The sequence below is a fragment of the Oncorhynchus clarkii genome, chromosome 4, assembly GCF_045791955.1.
Source record: "Oncorhynchus clarkii lewisi isolate Uvic-CL-2024 chromosome 4, UVic_Ocla_1.0, whole genome shotgun sequence".
NCBI classification, from domain to species: domain Eukaryota; kingdom Metazoa; phylum Chordata; class Actinopteri; order Salmoniformes; family Salmonidae; genus Oncorhynchus; species Oncorhynchus clarkii.
The window spans coordinates 32,260,485-32,277,995 of record NC_092150.1 but is presented as its reverse complement, the minus strand read 5'-3'; positions in this window follow the sequence as shown (position 1 = coordinate 32,277,995).

The window sequence follows — 17,511 nt, the reverse complement described above, 5'->3', positions numbered from 1 at the left end:
ATCCTCTCTCTCCCTCTCTTCCCACTCACCTTTCGCTCCTCTCTCCCCTCTCCTCCCTTGCACATTTTCTCCCTCCCCCCTCTCGCCTCTCTCCCCTGTCTCATCTCTCTCTCCCCTCTCCTCCCTCCCCTCTCCTCCCTTCTCTCCTCTCTCATCTTTCCCCTCTCCCCACCCTCCCGTCTCCCCTCCATCTCGTCGTCCCAGATAACGGAGCGCTCATTGCTGTGTCCTTTTATATAGTGCACTTATTTTGACCAGAGCCCTATGGACTCTGGTCAGAAGTAGTACACTATAAAGGGAATAGGACCGGGACAATACCAGTATCGTGAGACTCGTTAGCAAGGAAACAAAACATGAAGCAAATTTTACTTCTTTAGGAAAACAGCCCTAATGTTGGAAACTAACTAATCATAATGTTGTCATCCAGAGTCACATTTATTTATTTATTTTCCAAGCTTTAGCACACAGTATTTTACGTACAGCAGGTTTTTCAAGGACCAAAGACTCTGCTTCGTGTTTTCCTTTTTGCCATGGAAAGAATATTGCAATACTGGTATCGTACTGACCCTGAAAGGGAATAGGGTGCCATTTGGGACACAGCTCCACGGCTGCTCCATGCTGCAGCCCCAGGCATGGGAGTGATGACCGAAGGGGATACTTCATGACAGCTAGGGTATAAAAACGCCTCCAGCCTTAGACAAAGCAGACCCCGGGGGTCAATTTTTAAATACTTTATGCTTTAGATCAAGGGTAACAGTCATTTGTTTTATTTTTTAGGTCATATACTGTATATGAATAGAGTGTGTAGTTATTATGAAGACTGACTACATGGTTGCTATTCATGCCAGAGGAAGTGCTTGTTTTGATTTACTAGAATAGTTATACGATAACATTTGTCGTGAGATTGAAGAGACAATTGGACCTTTAGTAGGCTGTTAGATATCAAAACAGTCTGAAACAGGTACACAGAGAAGAGCAGAGAGACACACCTGTGGATTAACTGTTTCCCCTAATAGGTTAATTACAACAGAAGCACAGGGTCTTGCCCCATGGAGTGGGAGAGAGTTGAGACAGAGAAGCATGGAGGAAACGGTGTCAAACTGCAATGTGTTGCCCCCCCCCGCAGGGTTAGTTTATATCCCAAATAACACCCTATCCCCTATTTAGTGCACTACTTTTGATCAGGCCCATAGGGCTCTGGTCAAAGGTAGTGCACTTCATATGGAATAGGGTGCCATTTTGGATGCAGTTAGAGTTGGTCTGTCAGCTGTTAAATGCTTACCCCCTATCCTCCCTCCAACTCCCCGGTACACTCCACAATCAATTTAGATCCTTGGCGTCTATGAAATTCAAAGATTTGACCTTGCAGGCTTCAGCTTTGTTTTCACGCCTCACTTACACCTTAAACAGCACTTTTAATAGAATATGGAGATTTTGAAGTCAGAGTGGAAGAGTTTAGAATAATTTTTATACACCTGGGGTTGCGCAAATTTTTCTCAGGTCAGACGAAAGTAAACTGTATGTAAACTGTAGCCAAACAGCAGATTCAACAGAATTAGGGCAGAATAACAGCTTTAAGTGTCCTATATTTGTGCCAAACCTAACACACCCTGGGTGGCCTACACATTGCATGGAGAGGGCATCTTAGCTCTTTACCCATAAATTAGGAATATATTATCATAATGTATCTCCCTGATGCCCACTTCTACCAGTTTATCCATTTAAACTTTAACGAGAAGGAATTTCCCTGGAAGATGGAGAAGGAAGTTCCCTGGAAGAAGGAGAAGGAAGATCTCTGGAAGTTCCTTTTACAGATTTAGGATTTTATTAGGATCCCTATTAGCTGTTGCAAAAGCAGCAGCTTCTCTTCCTGGGGTCCGTCTATACAAAACATAAAACGTGACATACTACAAACTATAATAGACAAGAACAGCTCAAGGACAGAGCTACGTATATTTAGACAGAGCTACACTACCGTTCAAAAGCTTGGGGTCACTTAGAAGTGTCCTTGTTTTTGAAAGAAAAACAAATTTTTTGTCCATTAAAAAACATCAAATTGATCAGAAATACAGTGTAGACATTGTTAATGTTGCAAATGACTATTGTAGCTGGAAACGGCAGATTTTTAATGGAATATCTGCATAGGTGTACAGGGGCCCATTATCAGCTACCATCACTCCTGTGTTCCAATGGCACGTTGTGTTAGCTAATCCATGTTGATCATTTTAAAAGGCTAATTGATCATTAGAAAACCATTTTGCAATTATGTTAGCACAGCTGAAAACTGTTATTCTGCTTAAAGAAGCAATAAAACTGTCCTTCTTTAGACTAGTTGAGTATCTGGAACATCAGCATTTGTTAACAGGCTCACAATGACCAGATTACAGGCTCAAAATGACCAGAAACAAGTAACTTTCTTCTGAAATTCGTCAGTCTATTCTTGTTCTGAGAAATGAAGGCTATTCTATGTGACAAATTGCCAAGAAACTGAAGATCTGAAGATTTCCAGCTACAATAGTAATTTACAACATTAACATGTCTAGACTGTATTTCTGATTAATTTGATGTTATTTTAATGGACAAAAAAAATTGCTTTTCTTTCAAAAATAAGGACATTTCTAAGTGACCCCAAACTTTTGAACGGTTGTATACATTCTAAGAACGATCGACAAAATCATTAAAGGGAAGTATGTTTCCTTCCTTGCTCTTTCTGCTCTATCCCTTCTCTTCCTGAAGCATTTCCTCTGGTCTGCTACTCCAGCTGAGATCCAGAGACTGATCCTCACAGCTTGTACATTGGAACATGCCATGGTAAATAATCTATAGGTTGCAATGTAAACAGCACAGTTTGAAGTGTGAAGTGAAAAGGGGCACCACGTTATTGGTGCTGGTAGAGTTTCTACACAGTTTTCACAACTGGTTGAAATGATGTCATGCCATTACGTTGAAACAACCTGGTTGCAATATGACCTTATTTCAACCACTTTGCCATCTGCGTAATGTTAGTGCTGGTGGTGTTTCTAGTGTGTTGAGGCAAAGATGGAGTGGTTAAGGATACATAATAACTTTGTCCCAAATGACAACCAGATGGCCCATAGGGCTCTGGTCTGGTAGTGCACTATGTAGTGAATAGGGTCCCATTTGGGACTCAACAACAGTGACTGTAGTGTGCTGAGGGGAAGGGATGGCTGCTAGCTTGCAGCTGTAATAGATGGATCTCAGCTGGAGCAGCAGACTAGAGGGAATGCATCAGGAAGAGGAAGGACAGAGCAGAAAAAGCGGGGTAGGAAACATACTTCACTTTATTGATTTTGTCGATCGTTCTTAAATGAGGAGCACTTTAGGCCAAAGGCTCACCTCCCTTGTTACTGAGTCCTATATCTCTACGCCTGTTCTGTTCTGCTCTAGGTAGGGTACTGTAGATAGTGTGAGAGACAGAGGCAGTCTGCTGGTAACCAGGAGTATGATTATAGTAGACCAACAGGGAGTGAAGTGTATCATTATTAGCAGTGCTGAGCAATAAGTGCTTTTTGAGGTCGGTTCTGTTTCGGTTAGATTACAAAAAAAGAATCACAGTTTTCAGTCTCAAATTTTTTTCTGAACATTAAATGCACTATACATTATGTGTTGAATGCTGTAAAAAACAAACTGAATAAAACAATTAATAAAACTCCCATAATGCTAGTGACTGCCCATTACTGCTTATCACTTATTAACCATCATTTACACACATTACTTTAATGAAATATTTCAGTTATTATGTATATTACATTTGTTTTAATTGATTACTTTATTATTTCATTCATACTCATCTCTATGCAGCTGATGCCTATGCTGTCTGTCAAAATCACTATTTTAGTAGTTTTACAAAATAAATAAGGCATACTTTTATGACTGATGAATGCCCACTATCAATCATGTTGATTATGTATTTTCAGTTAGAGATACCTCACCAAATATCTGCTATCCCTCTCGATCGCGCGTTCTTCTGTTTCTTCTCACCCTCTCCCTCTTTGTGGGAGATTCTCATTTGGGCAAAAGACCGTCCTCTGTCCTCTCTCCTCCCTCCTCTCACCTCCGTGACCCGGAAACCGTTAAGTGGTTGAGTGGTCGAGGAGTGTGTCAATTCGTTAGTAGGCAAAAGGAATTGTCCTCCGCTACTTATAACCACCTCTCATCGAGGATACTCATGTGTATCCTACCTCCCAAACCCTCTTTTAACCAGCTTTTGATTTTAAGAACAATATGTTTAAAAACAATATGCTACTTATTGTTTTATCTATAAAATGTCTTGCACAACTAAATTAATTTGTTTTGGTCACTTTACACATTTATTTTGGGATCTACTCCTGTTAACGTAATTTGCCTAATGACGTGCAAGTGGGGAAGGACCGTCTAATTTCAAGCAAGGATATTTCCAGCCACGTTTACTCTGCTCGCCAACTGTCCTCAATTAACTTTGACCTTTTTCAAAAGGAGGCGAGAGAGGACGGAGGATAGAGAATGTAGGAGGTGATCAAATCTAATTGATAAAAGGCCAGTATCCGCCCCACACCGACCCGGAGAAGTAGTCGCACAGTGGATTATGGTCATTGTAGTTAATTACCATATTTTTTGCTCTAAACTACGTAGAATATTGGCCTGTTGGAAACTCCCTACTACATTGCACAGTTCACGCTTGATATGGGCTGTGTTCAGTACATAAAAACATAAAACAACGTTCAATTAAATGGAAACGGTGCTGTACTGAATGACCAGTTGAAAACCCAAGAGGGGTTGAGTTGGGGCTTCAAAATGCTCCTCTGCCCTTTAAATACATCAGTCATTTTTTATTTCACCTTTATTTAACCGGGTAGGCCAGTTGAGAACAATTTCTCATTTACAACTGCGACCTGGCCAAGATAAAGCAAAGCAGAGCGACACAAACAACAACACAGAGTTACACATGGAATAAACAAACATACAGTCAATAACACAATAGAAAAGTCTATGTAGAGTGAGTGCAAATGAGGTAAGATAAGGGAGGTAAGGCAATAAATAGGTCACAGTGGTGAAATAATTACAGTTGAGCAATTAAACACTGGAGTGATAGATGTGCAGAAGATGAATGTGCAAGTAGAGACACTGGGGTGCAAAGGAGAAAAATAAATAAATAGCAGTATGGGAATCAGGTAGTTGGATGGGCTATTTACAGATGGGCTATGTACAGGTGCAGTGATCTGTGAGTGGCTCAGACAGCTGCTGCTTAAAGTTAGAGAGGGAGATATGAGTCTCCAGCTTCAGTGATTTTTGCAATTCGTACCAGTCATTGGCAGAGATGTGGAAGGAAAGGCGGCCAAAGGAGGAATAGGCTTTGGGGGTGACCCGGGAAATATACCTGCTGGAGCGCGTGCTATGGGTGGCTGCTGCTATGGTGACCAGTGAGCTGAGGTAAGGCGGGGCTTTACCTAGCAAAGACTTATAGATGACCAAGAGCCAGTGGGTTTGGTGCCGAATATGAAGCGAGGGCCAGCCAACGAGAGCATACAGGTCGCAGTGGTGAGTAGTATGTGGGGTTTTGGTGACAAAACGGATGGCGCTGGGATAGACTGCATCCAATTTACTGAGTAGAGGGATGGAGGCTATTTTGTAGATGGCATTGCCGAAGTCAAGGATCGTTAGCATAGTCAGTTTCACGAGGGTAAGTTTGGCAGCATGAGTGAAGGATGCTTTGTTGCGAAATAGGAAGCCAATTCTATATTTAATTTTAGATTGGAGATGCTTAATGTGAGTCTGGAAGGAGAGTTTACAATCTAACCAGACACCTAGGTATTTGTAGTTGTCCATATATTCTAAGTCAGAACCGTCCAGAGTAGTAATGCTGGACGGGCGGATAGGTGCGGGCAGCGATCGGTTGAAGAGCATGCATTTAGTTTTACTTGCATTTAAGAGCAGTTGGAGGCCACTGTCACGCCCTGACCATAGTTTACTTTGTATTTTCTATGTTTTGATTGGTCAGGGTGTGATCTGAGTGGGCATTCTATGTTTCATGTCTTGTTTGTCTATTTCTATGTTCAGCCTGATATGGTTCTCAGTCAGAGGCAGGTGTTCGTCATTGTCTCTGATTGGGAACCATATTTAGGTAGCCTGGGTTTCACTGTGTGTTTGTGGGTGATTGTTCCTGTCTATGTGTTTTCACCAGATAGGCTGTTTAGGTTTTCGTTACGTTCATTACGTTCTTTATTTTGTAGTATTTGTATTGATTCGTGTTTTACATTTGTTCATTAAAACATGGATCGCAATCTACACGCTGCATTTTGGTCCGACTCTCCTTCTCATACAGAAAACCGTTACAGAATCACCCACCACAAAAGGACCAAGCAGCGTGTCAACAGGCAGGAGCAGCGCGAGGAGACGCGCAATAAGGATTTCTGGACATGGGAGGAAATCCTCGACGGGAGAGGACCCTGGGCTAAACCAGGGGAGTGTAGCCGCCCAAAGGTGCAGCAGGAGAAGAGGCAACAGGAGCAGCCCAAAGAGGAGGTATGGACATGGGAGGACGAATTAGAAGGAAGAGGACCCTGGGCTCAGCCAGGAGAATATCGCCGCCCCAAAGAAGAACTGGAGGCGGCGAAAGCTGAGAGGCGCAGATATGAGGAGGCAGCACGACGTAGCGGATGGAAGCCTGAGAGGCAGCCCCAAAAATTTCTTGGGGGGGGGCTAACAGGGAGTATGGCTATGCCAGGTAGGAGACCTGAGCAGACTCCCTGTGCTTACCGGGGGGCTAGAGAGACCGGACAGGCACCGTGTTATGCAGTGGTGCGCACGGTGTCTCCAGTGCGGGTGCATAGCCCGGTGCGGTATATTCCAGCTCCGCGTGTCTGCCGGGCTAGATTGAGCGTCGAGCCTAATGCCATGAAGCCGGCTCTACGCAGCTGGTCCCCAGTGCGTCTCCTTGGGCCGGCTTACATGGCACCAGCCTTGCGCTCGGTGTCTCCGGTTCGCCTGCATAGCCCAGTGCGGGCTATTCCACCTCGCCGCACTGGCAGGGCGACCGTGAGCATTCAACCAGGTAAGGTTGGGCAGGCTCGGTGCTCAAGAGCTCCAGTGCGCCTGCACGGTCCGGTTTTTCCAGTACCACCTCCACACCCCAGCCCTCCGGTAGCAGCTCCCCGCACCAGGCTTCCTGTGCGTGTCCTCGGCCCAGTACCACCAGTGCCAGCACCACGCATCAGGCCTACAGTGCGCCTCGCCTGTCCAGCGCTGCCAGAGCCTCCCTCCTCTTCAGCGCTGCCGGAGTCTCCCGCCTGTTCGGAACTGCCAGTTTGCAAGGAGCTGCCAGTTTGCAAGGAGCTGCCAGTTTGCAAGGAGCTGCCAGTTTGCAAGGAGCTGCCAGTCTGCAAGGAGCTGCCAGTCTGCAAGGAGCTGCCAGTCTGCAAGGAGCTGCCAGTCTGTAAGGAGCTGCCAGTCTGCAAGGAGCTGCCAGTCTGCAAGGAGCTGCCAGTCTGCAAGGAGCCGCCAGAGCTGCCTTTCTGCAGGATGCCGCCAAAGCTGCCAGTCTGCAAGGAGCCGCCAGAGCTGCCAGTCTGCAAGGAGCCGCCAGAGCTGCCAGTTAGCATGGAGCAGCCAGAGCCGCCAGTCAGCATGGAGCAGCCAGGGCCGCCAGTCAGCATGGAGCAGCCAGGGCCGCCAGTCAGCATGGAGCAGCCAGGGCCGCCAGTCAGCATGGAGCAGTCAGTCAGCATGGAGCAGCCGGAGCAGCCAGTCAGCATGGAGCAGCCAGAGCAGCCAGTCAGCATGGAGCAGCCAGAGCTGCCAGTCAGCATGGAGCAGCCAGTCAGCATGGAGCAGCCAGAGCTGCCAGTCAGCATGGAGCAGCCAGTCTGCACGGAGCAGCCAGAGCTGTCAGTCAACCAGACTCTTCCAGATCTGCCAGTCGACCAGACTCTTCCAGATCTGCCAGTCGACCAGACTCTTCCAGATCTGCCAGTTGACCAGACTCTTCCAGATCTGCCAGTCGTCCAGACTCTTCCAGATCTGCCAGTCGTCCAGACTCTTCCAGATCTGCCAGTCGTCCAGACTCTTCCAGATCTGCCAGTCGTCCAGACTCTTCCAGATCTGCCAGTCGTCCAGACTCTTCCAGATCTGCCAGTCGACCAGACTCTTCCAGATCTGCCAGTCGTCCAGACTCTTCCAGATCTGCCAGTCGACCAGACTCTTCCAGATCTGCCAGTCGACCAGACTCTCCCAGATCCGCCAGTCGACCAGACTCTCCCAGATCCGCCAGTCGAGCAGACTCTCCCAGATCCGCCAGTCGACCAGATTCTCCCAGATCCGCCAGTCGACCAGATTCTCCCAGATCCGCCAGTCGACCAGATTCTCCCAGATCCGCCAGTCGACCAGATTCTCTCAGATCCGCCAGTCGACCAGATTCTCCCAGATCTGCTAGTCGACCAGGATCTGCTGAAACCGCCAGCCAGCCAGGTTCTGGTAGTTTCTACTACCTGCCTGGGCTTCCTCTCAGTGCTGAGCTTCTTCTCAGTGCTGAGCTTCCTCTCAGTGCTGAGCTACCCATCTGTCCCGAGTTACCTCTGTCCCGAGCTGTCCCTCTGTCCCATGTTATCATTGTGGTGGGTAACCTATTTAGGGACGTTTAGGAGGGGGATTAAAACTGTCATGGAGTGGGGTCCACGTCCAGCGCCAGAGCCGCCACCGCGGACAGATGCCCACCCAGACCCTCCCCTATAGGTTCAGGTTTTGCGGCCGGAGTCCGCACCTTGGGGGGGGGGTACTGTCACGCCCTGACCATAGTTTACTTTGTATTTTCTATGTTTTGATTGGTCAGGGTGTGATCTGAGTGGGCATTCTATGTTTCATGTCTTGTTTGTCTATTTCTATGTTCAGCCTGATATGGTTCTCAGTCAGAGGCAGGTGTTCGTCATTGTCTCTGATTGGGAACCATATTTAGGTAGCCTGGGTTTCACTGTGTGTTTGTGGGTGATTGTTCCTGTCTATGTGTTTTCACCAGATAGGCTGTTTAGGTTTTCGTTACGTTCATTACGTTCTTTATTTTGTAGTATTTGTATTGATTCGTGTTTTACATTTGTTCATTAAAACATGGATCGCAATCTACACGCTGCATTTTGGTCCGACTCTCCTTCGTATGAAGACGAAACTCGTTACAGCCACATAATGAGAGTTGTATGGTATTGAAGCTCGTCTGGAGGTTAGAGTGCCACAGTGTCCAAAGAAGGGCCAGAAGTATACAGAATGGTGTTGTCTGCGTAGAGGTGGATCAGAGAATCACCAGCAGCAGGAGCGACATCCTTCATGTGTACAGAGAAAAGAGTCGGCCTGAGATTTGAACCCTGTGGCACCCCCATAGAGACTGCCAGAGGTCCGGACAACAGGCCCTTCGATTTGACACACTGAACTCTATCAGAGAAGTAGTTGGTGAACCAGGCAAGGCAGTCATTTGAGAAACCAAGGCTTTTGAGTCTGCTGATAAGAATGTGTTGATTGACAGAGTCAGAAGCCTTGGCCAGGTCAATGAATAGCTACACATTATTGTCGCTTATGGTGGTTATGATATCGTTTAGGACCTTGAGCGTGGCTGAGGTGCACACATGACCAGCTCTGAAACCAGATTGCATAGCGGAGAAGGTACGGTGGGATTATTCGAAATGGTCGGTGGTCTGTTTGTTAACTTGGCTGTCGAAGACCTTAGAAAGGCAGGGTAGGATAGATATAGTTTTGTAACAGTTTATGTCTAGAGTGTCTCCCCCTTTGAAGAGGAGGATGACCGCGGCAGCTTTCCAATCTTTGGGGATCTCAGAATATATGAAAGAGAGGTTGAACAGACTAGTAATAGGGGTAGCAACAATTGATTCAGATAATTTCAGAAAGACAGGGTCCAGAATGTCTAGCCAGGCTGATTTGTAGGGGTCCAGAATTTGCAGCTCTTTCAGAACATCGGCTATCTGGATTTGGGTGAATGAGAAATGGGGGAGGCCTGGGCAAGTTGCTATGGGAGGTGCAGGACTGTTGATCGGGGTAGGGGTAGCCAGGTGGAAAGCATGGCCTGCCGTAGAAAAATCCTTATTGAAATTCTCAATTATCGTGGATTTATCGGTGGTGACAGTGTTTCCTAGCCTCAGTGCAGTGGGCAGCTGGGAGGAGGTGCTCTTATGCTCCATGGACTTCACAGTGTCCCAGAACGTTTTGGAGTTTGTGCTACAGGATTCAAATTTCTGCTTGAAAAAGCTAGCCTTTGCTTTCCTAACTACCTGTGGATATTGGTTCCTAACTTCCCTGAAAATATGCATATCATGGGGGCTATTCAATGCTAATGCAGTACGCCACAGGATGTTTTTGTGCTGGTCAAGGGCAGTCAGGTCTGGAGTGAACCAAGGGCTACAGTATACGTATCTGTTCCTGGTTCTACATTTTTTGATTGGGGCATGCTTATTTAAGATGGTGAGGAAAGCACTTTTAAAGAATAACCAGGCATCCTCTACTGACAGAATGAGGTCAATATCCTTCCAGGATACCCGGGCCAGGTTGATTAGAAAGGCCTGCTCGCTGAAGTGTTTTAGGGAGCGTTTGACAGTGATGAGGGGTGGTCGTTTGACCGCAGACCCATTACAGACGCAGGCAATGAGGCAGTGATCATTGAGATCCTGGTTGAAGACAGCAGAGGTGTATTTGGAGGGCAGGTTGGTTAGGATGATATCTATGAATGTGCCCGTGTTTACGGATTTAGGGTTGTACCTGGTGGGTTCATTAATAATTTGTGTGAGATTGAGGGCATCTAGCTTAGATTGTAGGAAGGCCGGGGTATTAAGCATATCCCAGTTTAGGTCACCTAACAGTACGAGCTCCGACTATAGATGGGGGGCATTCAATTCACATATGGTGTCCAGGGCACAGCTGGGGGCAGAAGATGGTCTATAGCAAGTGTCAACGGTGAGAGACCTGTTTCTGGAAAGGTGGATTTGTTAAAGTAGAAGCTCAAATTGTTTGGGCACAGACCAGGATAGTATGACAGAACTCTGCAGGCTATCTCTGCTGTAGATTGCAACTCCGCCCCCTTTGGCAGTTCTATCTTGTCAGAAAACGTTATAGTTAGGGATGGAAATTTCAGGGTTTTTGGTGGCCTTCGTAAGCCAGGATTCAGACATGGCTAGGACATCTGGGTTGGCAGAGTGTGCTAAAGCAGTGAATAAAACATACTTAGGGAGGAGGCTTCTAATGTTAACATGCATGGAACCAAGGCTTTTATGGTTACATAAGTCAACAAACGAGAGGGCCTGGGGAATGGGAGTGAAGCTAGGCACTGCAGGGCCTGGATTAACCTCTACATCACCAGAGGAACAGAGGAGGAGTAGGATAAGGGTACGGCTAAAGGCTATAAGTACTGGTCATCTAGTGCGTTCAAAACAGAGAGTAAAAGGAGCAGGTTTCTGTGCACGGAAGAATAGATTCAAGGCATAATGTACAGACAAGGGTATGGTAGGATGTAAATACAGTGGAGGTAAATCTAGGCATTGTGTGACGATGAGAGAGGTATTGTCTCTAGAGACACCATTTAAACCAGGTGAGGTTCCCGCATGTGTGGGAGGTTGAACAAAATGGTAAGGCATATTGAGCAGTGCTGGAGGCTCTACAGTGTGTCTACAATGTGTCGTTCAGTGCAAACCTTTAAGCTAACTGAACGCGCATTGAGGTCTGAAAAAAATGATTGCTATTTTCATTTCACAGCTATTTTCAGGTCTCTCCAAAGATGCTCAATCGGGTTCAAGTCCGGGCTCTGGCTGAGACACAGAGAATTGTCCTGAAGCCACTCCTGCGTTGTTTTGCCTGTGTGCTTAGGGTCGTTGTTCTGTTGGGATGTGAACCTTCGCCCCCAGTCTGAGGTCCTGTAGCGCTCTGGAGCAGGTTTTTATCAAGGATCTCTCTGTACTTTGCTCCCTTCATCTTCCCTCGATCCTGACTAGTCTGCCACTGAAAAACATCCCCACAGCATGATGCTGCCACCACCGTGCTTCACCACAGGGATGGTGCCAGGATTCTTCCAGAAGTGACGCTTGGCAATCAGGCCAAAGAGTTCAATCTTGGTTTCATCAGACCAGAGAATCTTGTTTTTCATGGTCTGAGAGTCCTTTAGGTGCCTTTTGATAAACTCCAAGCGGGCTGTCATGTGCCTTTTACTGAGGAGTGGATTCCGTCTGGACACTCTACCTTGAAGGCCTGATTGGTGGAGTGCTGCAGAGATGGTTGTCCTTCTGGAAGGTTCTCCAATCTCCACAGAGGAACTCTGGAGCTCTGTCAGTGACCATCGGGTTCTTGGTCACCTACCTGACCAAGGCCCTTCTCCCCCGAATGCTCAGTTTGGCCAGATGGCCAGCTCTAGGAAGAGTCTTGGTGGTTCCAATCTTCTTCCATTTAAGAATGATGGAGGCCACTGTGTTCTTTAGGACCTTCAATGCTGCAAAATGTTTTTGTACCCTTCCCCAGATTTGTGCCTTGACACAATCCTGTCACAGAGCTTTATGGACAATTCCTTCAACCTCATGGCTTGGTTTTTGCTCTGACATACACTGTAGACTGTGGTGCCTTATATAGACAGGTTGGCGCCTTTCCAAATTATGTCCAATCAATTTAATTTACTACAGGTGGACTGCAATCAAGTTGTAGAAACAGCTCAAGAACGATGAATGGAAACAGGATGCACGTGAGCTCATTTTCGAGTCTCATAGCAAAGGGTCTGAATACTTATGTAAAGAAGATACACACAGGTGTACCTTGTGCTGGGGACAATAAAAGGCCACCCTAAAATGTACAATTTTGTTACACAACACAATGGCATAGATGTCTCAGGTTTTGAGGGAGCGTGCAATTGGCATGCTAACTGCAGGAATGTCCTCCAGAGCTGCTACCAGATACTTTTATGTTAATTTCTTCACAATAAGCCGCGTCCAACGTCGTTTTAGAGAATTTGGCAGTTCGTCCAACCGGCCTCGCAACCTCAGACCATTTTTTTTTCTTTTTTCTTTTTTTGTGAACAGAGTGGCGCATGGTAGCGGTGGGGTTATGGTATGGGCAGGTATAAGCTACGGACAAGAAACACAATGTAATTTTATCGATGGTAATTTGAATGCACAGAAAATCTGTGACGAGATCCTGAGGCCTGCTGTGAGGCCCATTTTTCTTAAGGTATCTGTGGCCAACAGCTGCATATCTGTATTCCCATTCATGTAAAATCCATAGATTAGGGCCTAATGAATTGTTGCATGTTGCATTTCTATTTTTGTTCAGTATGAATAAGAAATACATACTAACTGTATGTGTAACACATGTATGTCATATTTTACAGTTGATTAAAGATGAAATATGTTGCGTTATGTTAAATTCATGAACTGAAATTCCAATATTACCTCTCGGTGGACTGTAGCCCTATAGGCCTTGGCCAAAAGTAGCACACTATATAGGGAATATGGTGCCATTTGGGACACAGACGCAGTAGATGCCATAGCAGCATATTCATCACACAAGTCACAGTCACTCTATTACAAATGGCCTCTTTAGGCAAATATTGATTAACTCAATGCAGTGTCACCCTGCTTTAAGACATGGTCCATAATCAATGAAGACCTGTCTGTTAGAACCTTAGCGTTTTGTCAATTTTAGATTTTGATGGACATTCCAAGTAGATAAGCAAGTGCTTTCCATTAGAGAATAAGACCTTCCTCTGTTTAACTAGTCCCAGAAGTCGTCCAGTGCCTGGATACATGTTATGGATTTTGTTTATGGATTTATCGAGTACATTACTGTCCATAGGGATGTGGATATTGGATGAGATTTGACTGGACCTTAATGCAAACCAGAGTGTCACTCTATGGAGTGGTGGGCAGTGGCCAAAGGCTTGATAGTGAAACTGGAGCAGAGAGGAAGAGGAAAAGCGAGAGGCTCCCCTCCTGTCAAAATATGTCCATGCAAGAATGTAGCAATAAGCAGTGGTTTTTTTTTTGTATGGACGTATATGCGAGTGTTTTGGTCGGATTTGGTCAACAAAACATTTTATTGCTAGAAGAGGCTTATTCGATCGAATAGAATTTTCGTAATGTTTATATTGTTACAAATGTACTGATATAAGTGGACACGTCAGCAACTTTGAGAAAAATTATTTTATAGATTTTATATTTTTTAGTTGTATGTTTTCATATTATTTCATATGATTTATTTCAGTTTTATTTTTGGGGTCATAAAGTAGCCTATGCGTAGGAGGCTAGGAGACATTTATATGTTGTATGCCTATAGTTCGATTTTTGGGGATGTCACTTCTGCCAATAGGGTAGTTATACATAGGAGACAAGATGGCGCCGACAGAGAGGGCTGCCTCGCTTCTAGTCCTTAGGAAACTTTGCAGTATTTAAAAAAAGTATTATTTCTTATATTGTTAGCCCAGAAAATCATGTTACTACATACAGCCGGGAAGAACTATTGGATATCAGAGCGATATAAACTTATCAACACCACGACAAGGAATACGACTTTCCCGAAGCAGATCCTTTGTCCAAACCACACAGGGCATTTGAACTGATTTCAAAGGCTGACCCAAAACAACGCCTCTGGAGAAGAGGCAGACGGAGCAGTCTTCTGGTAAGACTTAGGAGGCGCGCACACCACCCACCGCTTCTGAGTACATTACTCGCTAAAGTACAGTCTCTATATAACAAGGTAGCCAAATTTAGGACAAGGGTTGCTTTCCAGAGAGATATCAAGTATTGCAACATACTTTGTTTGTCACGACTTCCACCAAAGTCAGCTACTCTCGGCGTTCGGTGGTCGACGTCACCGGCCTTCTAGCCATTGCCGCTCCATTTTTCATTGTTCCATTTGTTTTGTCTTGTTCCCTGCACACCTGGTTTACACTGCCTAATCACATTGTATATATATATATATATTCCTCTGTTCCCCCTTGTCCTTGTGTGGAATTGTTTTGTTACATGTTCAGTGTGACGCGCCAGGCTGGTTATCTCCCCCCTGGGTATTCTTATGTAACCCATAGGAGGTTGGATTATTAACTACTGTTTTTGTGACTGTAGTTTGCGCAGTTCTCTTTTGCATTTTTGGCTGGAGGTTTGACGCTGTAGCGTCCGTTTGTTGTGCTTCTGCCCAATAAAGAGTGTGTCTGATCACAGCTCTCTGCTCTCCTGCACCTGACTTCAACACCAATAGCGCATATGCTGACACTGTTTCATGAAAACATGGCTCTCTCGGGATATGCTGTCGGAGTTGGTACAGCCACCTGGATTCTTTGTGCATCGCGCCGACATGAATAAATATCTCTCCGGAAAGAAGGGTGGGTGTAATTGTAACAGCATACAGGAACTCAAGACCTTTTGTTCACCTGACCTAGAATTCCTCACAATCAAATGCCAAACGTATTATCTCCCAAGATAATTATCTTTGGTTATTGTCACAGCCGTGTATATCCCCCCTCATGCAGATACCACAACGGCCCTCAAGGAACTTCACTGGACTTTATGCAAATCGGAAACCATATATCTTGAGGCTGCATTCATTGTAGCTGGGGATTAGAACAAGGCAAATTTGAGAACAAGGCTACCTAAATACTATCAGCATATTGACTGTAGTGCTCACGCTGGAAAAACACTGGACCACTGATACTCTAACTTCCGCGATGCATACAAGGCCCTGCCCAGCCCTCCTTTCGGCAAATCTGACCACAACTCCATTTTGCTCCTGCCTTCCAATAGGCAGAAACTAAAACAGGAAGTACCCGTACTAGCGACTATCCAACTCTGGTCTGACCAATCATAATCCACTCTTCAAGATTGTTTTGATCACGCGGACTGGGATATGTTCCAGGTAGGCTCAGAGAATAATATTGACGTGTACGCTGATTCGGTGAGTGAGTTTATAAGGAAGTGTACCCACTGTGACTATTAAAACCTACTGTTACGCAAGCCTCTGTGAAGAGGGAACGCAACACTATGCTACAACTCAACTCCCCGTGAAGTGAAAGAGGTATGGGACTGTAGGTGCGAGTAAGGATGACAAAGGCAGAGAGAGTGGTACTGTTTACAAGGAATTTATTCCGTCACACGGTAATATGGGGAAAAGGGGCTGTACGGAACCAAAGCAAAGAAAGTAAATCTCAAAGCCCCCTCTCCTACCTTACCTGCCTACCCACTACTTACCTAATTTAGCACCACCGCCCTAACCAAATTACAGGGGGTGGTCTGCCCAGGTCTTACCTAGTGTGCCTAGACAGTGAATATACTACGGGTATATGTATGCCTGCGGGCCTCTTGCCTAAGCACTCCCTAGGTTCCTTCCCCGCTGGGAACAAATGAAACAGACACACTGAGAAACACAGGACATCAAATAGGCTCTAACTGAGCAACAAACTCACACAGAACATACCAAAGCTGCTCCCATCCCGGCATTCGAAAGCTGAAAGCTTTCCACAACATATAACCATGGATAAGGTGACTGGGAATATGGCTGAATACAAACAGTGTAGTTATTCCCTCCGCAAGGCAATCAAACAAGCAAAATGTCAGCATAGAGACAAAGTGGAGTTGCAATTCAACGGCTCAGACACGAGACGTATGTGGTAGGGTCTACAGACAATCACAGACTACAAAAGGAAAGCCGTCGGGAGTAAGACATTTAAACGTGTTAACCCTCGCAAGGCTGCCGGCCCAGACGGCATCCCTAGCCGCGTCCCTTAGAGCACGTGCAGCCATTTGGCTGGTGTGTTTACGGACATATTCAATCTCTCCCTATCCCGGTCTGTTGTCCACACATGCTTCAAGACGGCCACCATTGTTCCTGTACCCAAGAATGCAAAGGTAACCGAACTAAATGACTATCGCCCCTTAGCACTCACTTCTGTCATCATGAAGTGCTTCGAGAGACTAGGCAAGGATCATATCACCTCCACCTTACCTGTCACCCTAGACCCACTTCAATTTGCTTACCGCCCCAATAGGTCCACAGACGATGCAATCGCCATCACACTGCACACTGCCCTATCCCATCTGGACAAGAGGAATACCTATGTAAGAATGCTGTTTATTGACTACAGCTTAGCATTCAACACCATAGTACCCTCCAAGCCCATCATTAAGCTGGAGGCCCTGGGTCTCAACCCCGCCCTGTGCAATTGGGTCCTGGACTTCCTAAAGAGGCCTTCCCCAGGTGGTGAAGGTAGGAAACAACATTTCAAGTTCGCTGATCCTTAACACTGGGGCCTCACAAGGATGCATGCTCAGACCCCTCCTGTACTCCCTGTTCACCCATGAATGCGGGGTCTTGCACGCCTCTATCCCAATTGCACAAGTTTGCAGATGACACAATAGTGGTAGGCTTGATTACCAACAACGACGTGACAGCCTACAGGGAGGAGGTGAGGGCTCTCGGAGTGTGATGTCAGGAAAATGACCTCTCAGCATCAACAAAACAAAGGAGATGATCGTGGACTTCAGGAAACAGCAGAGG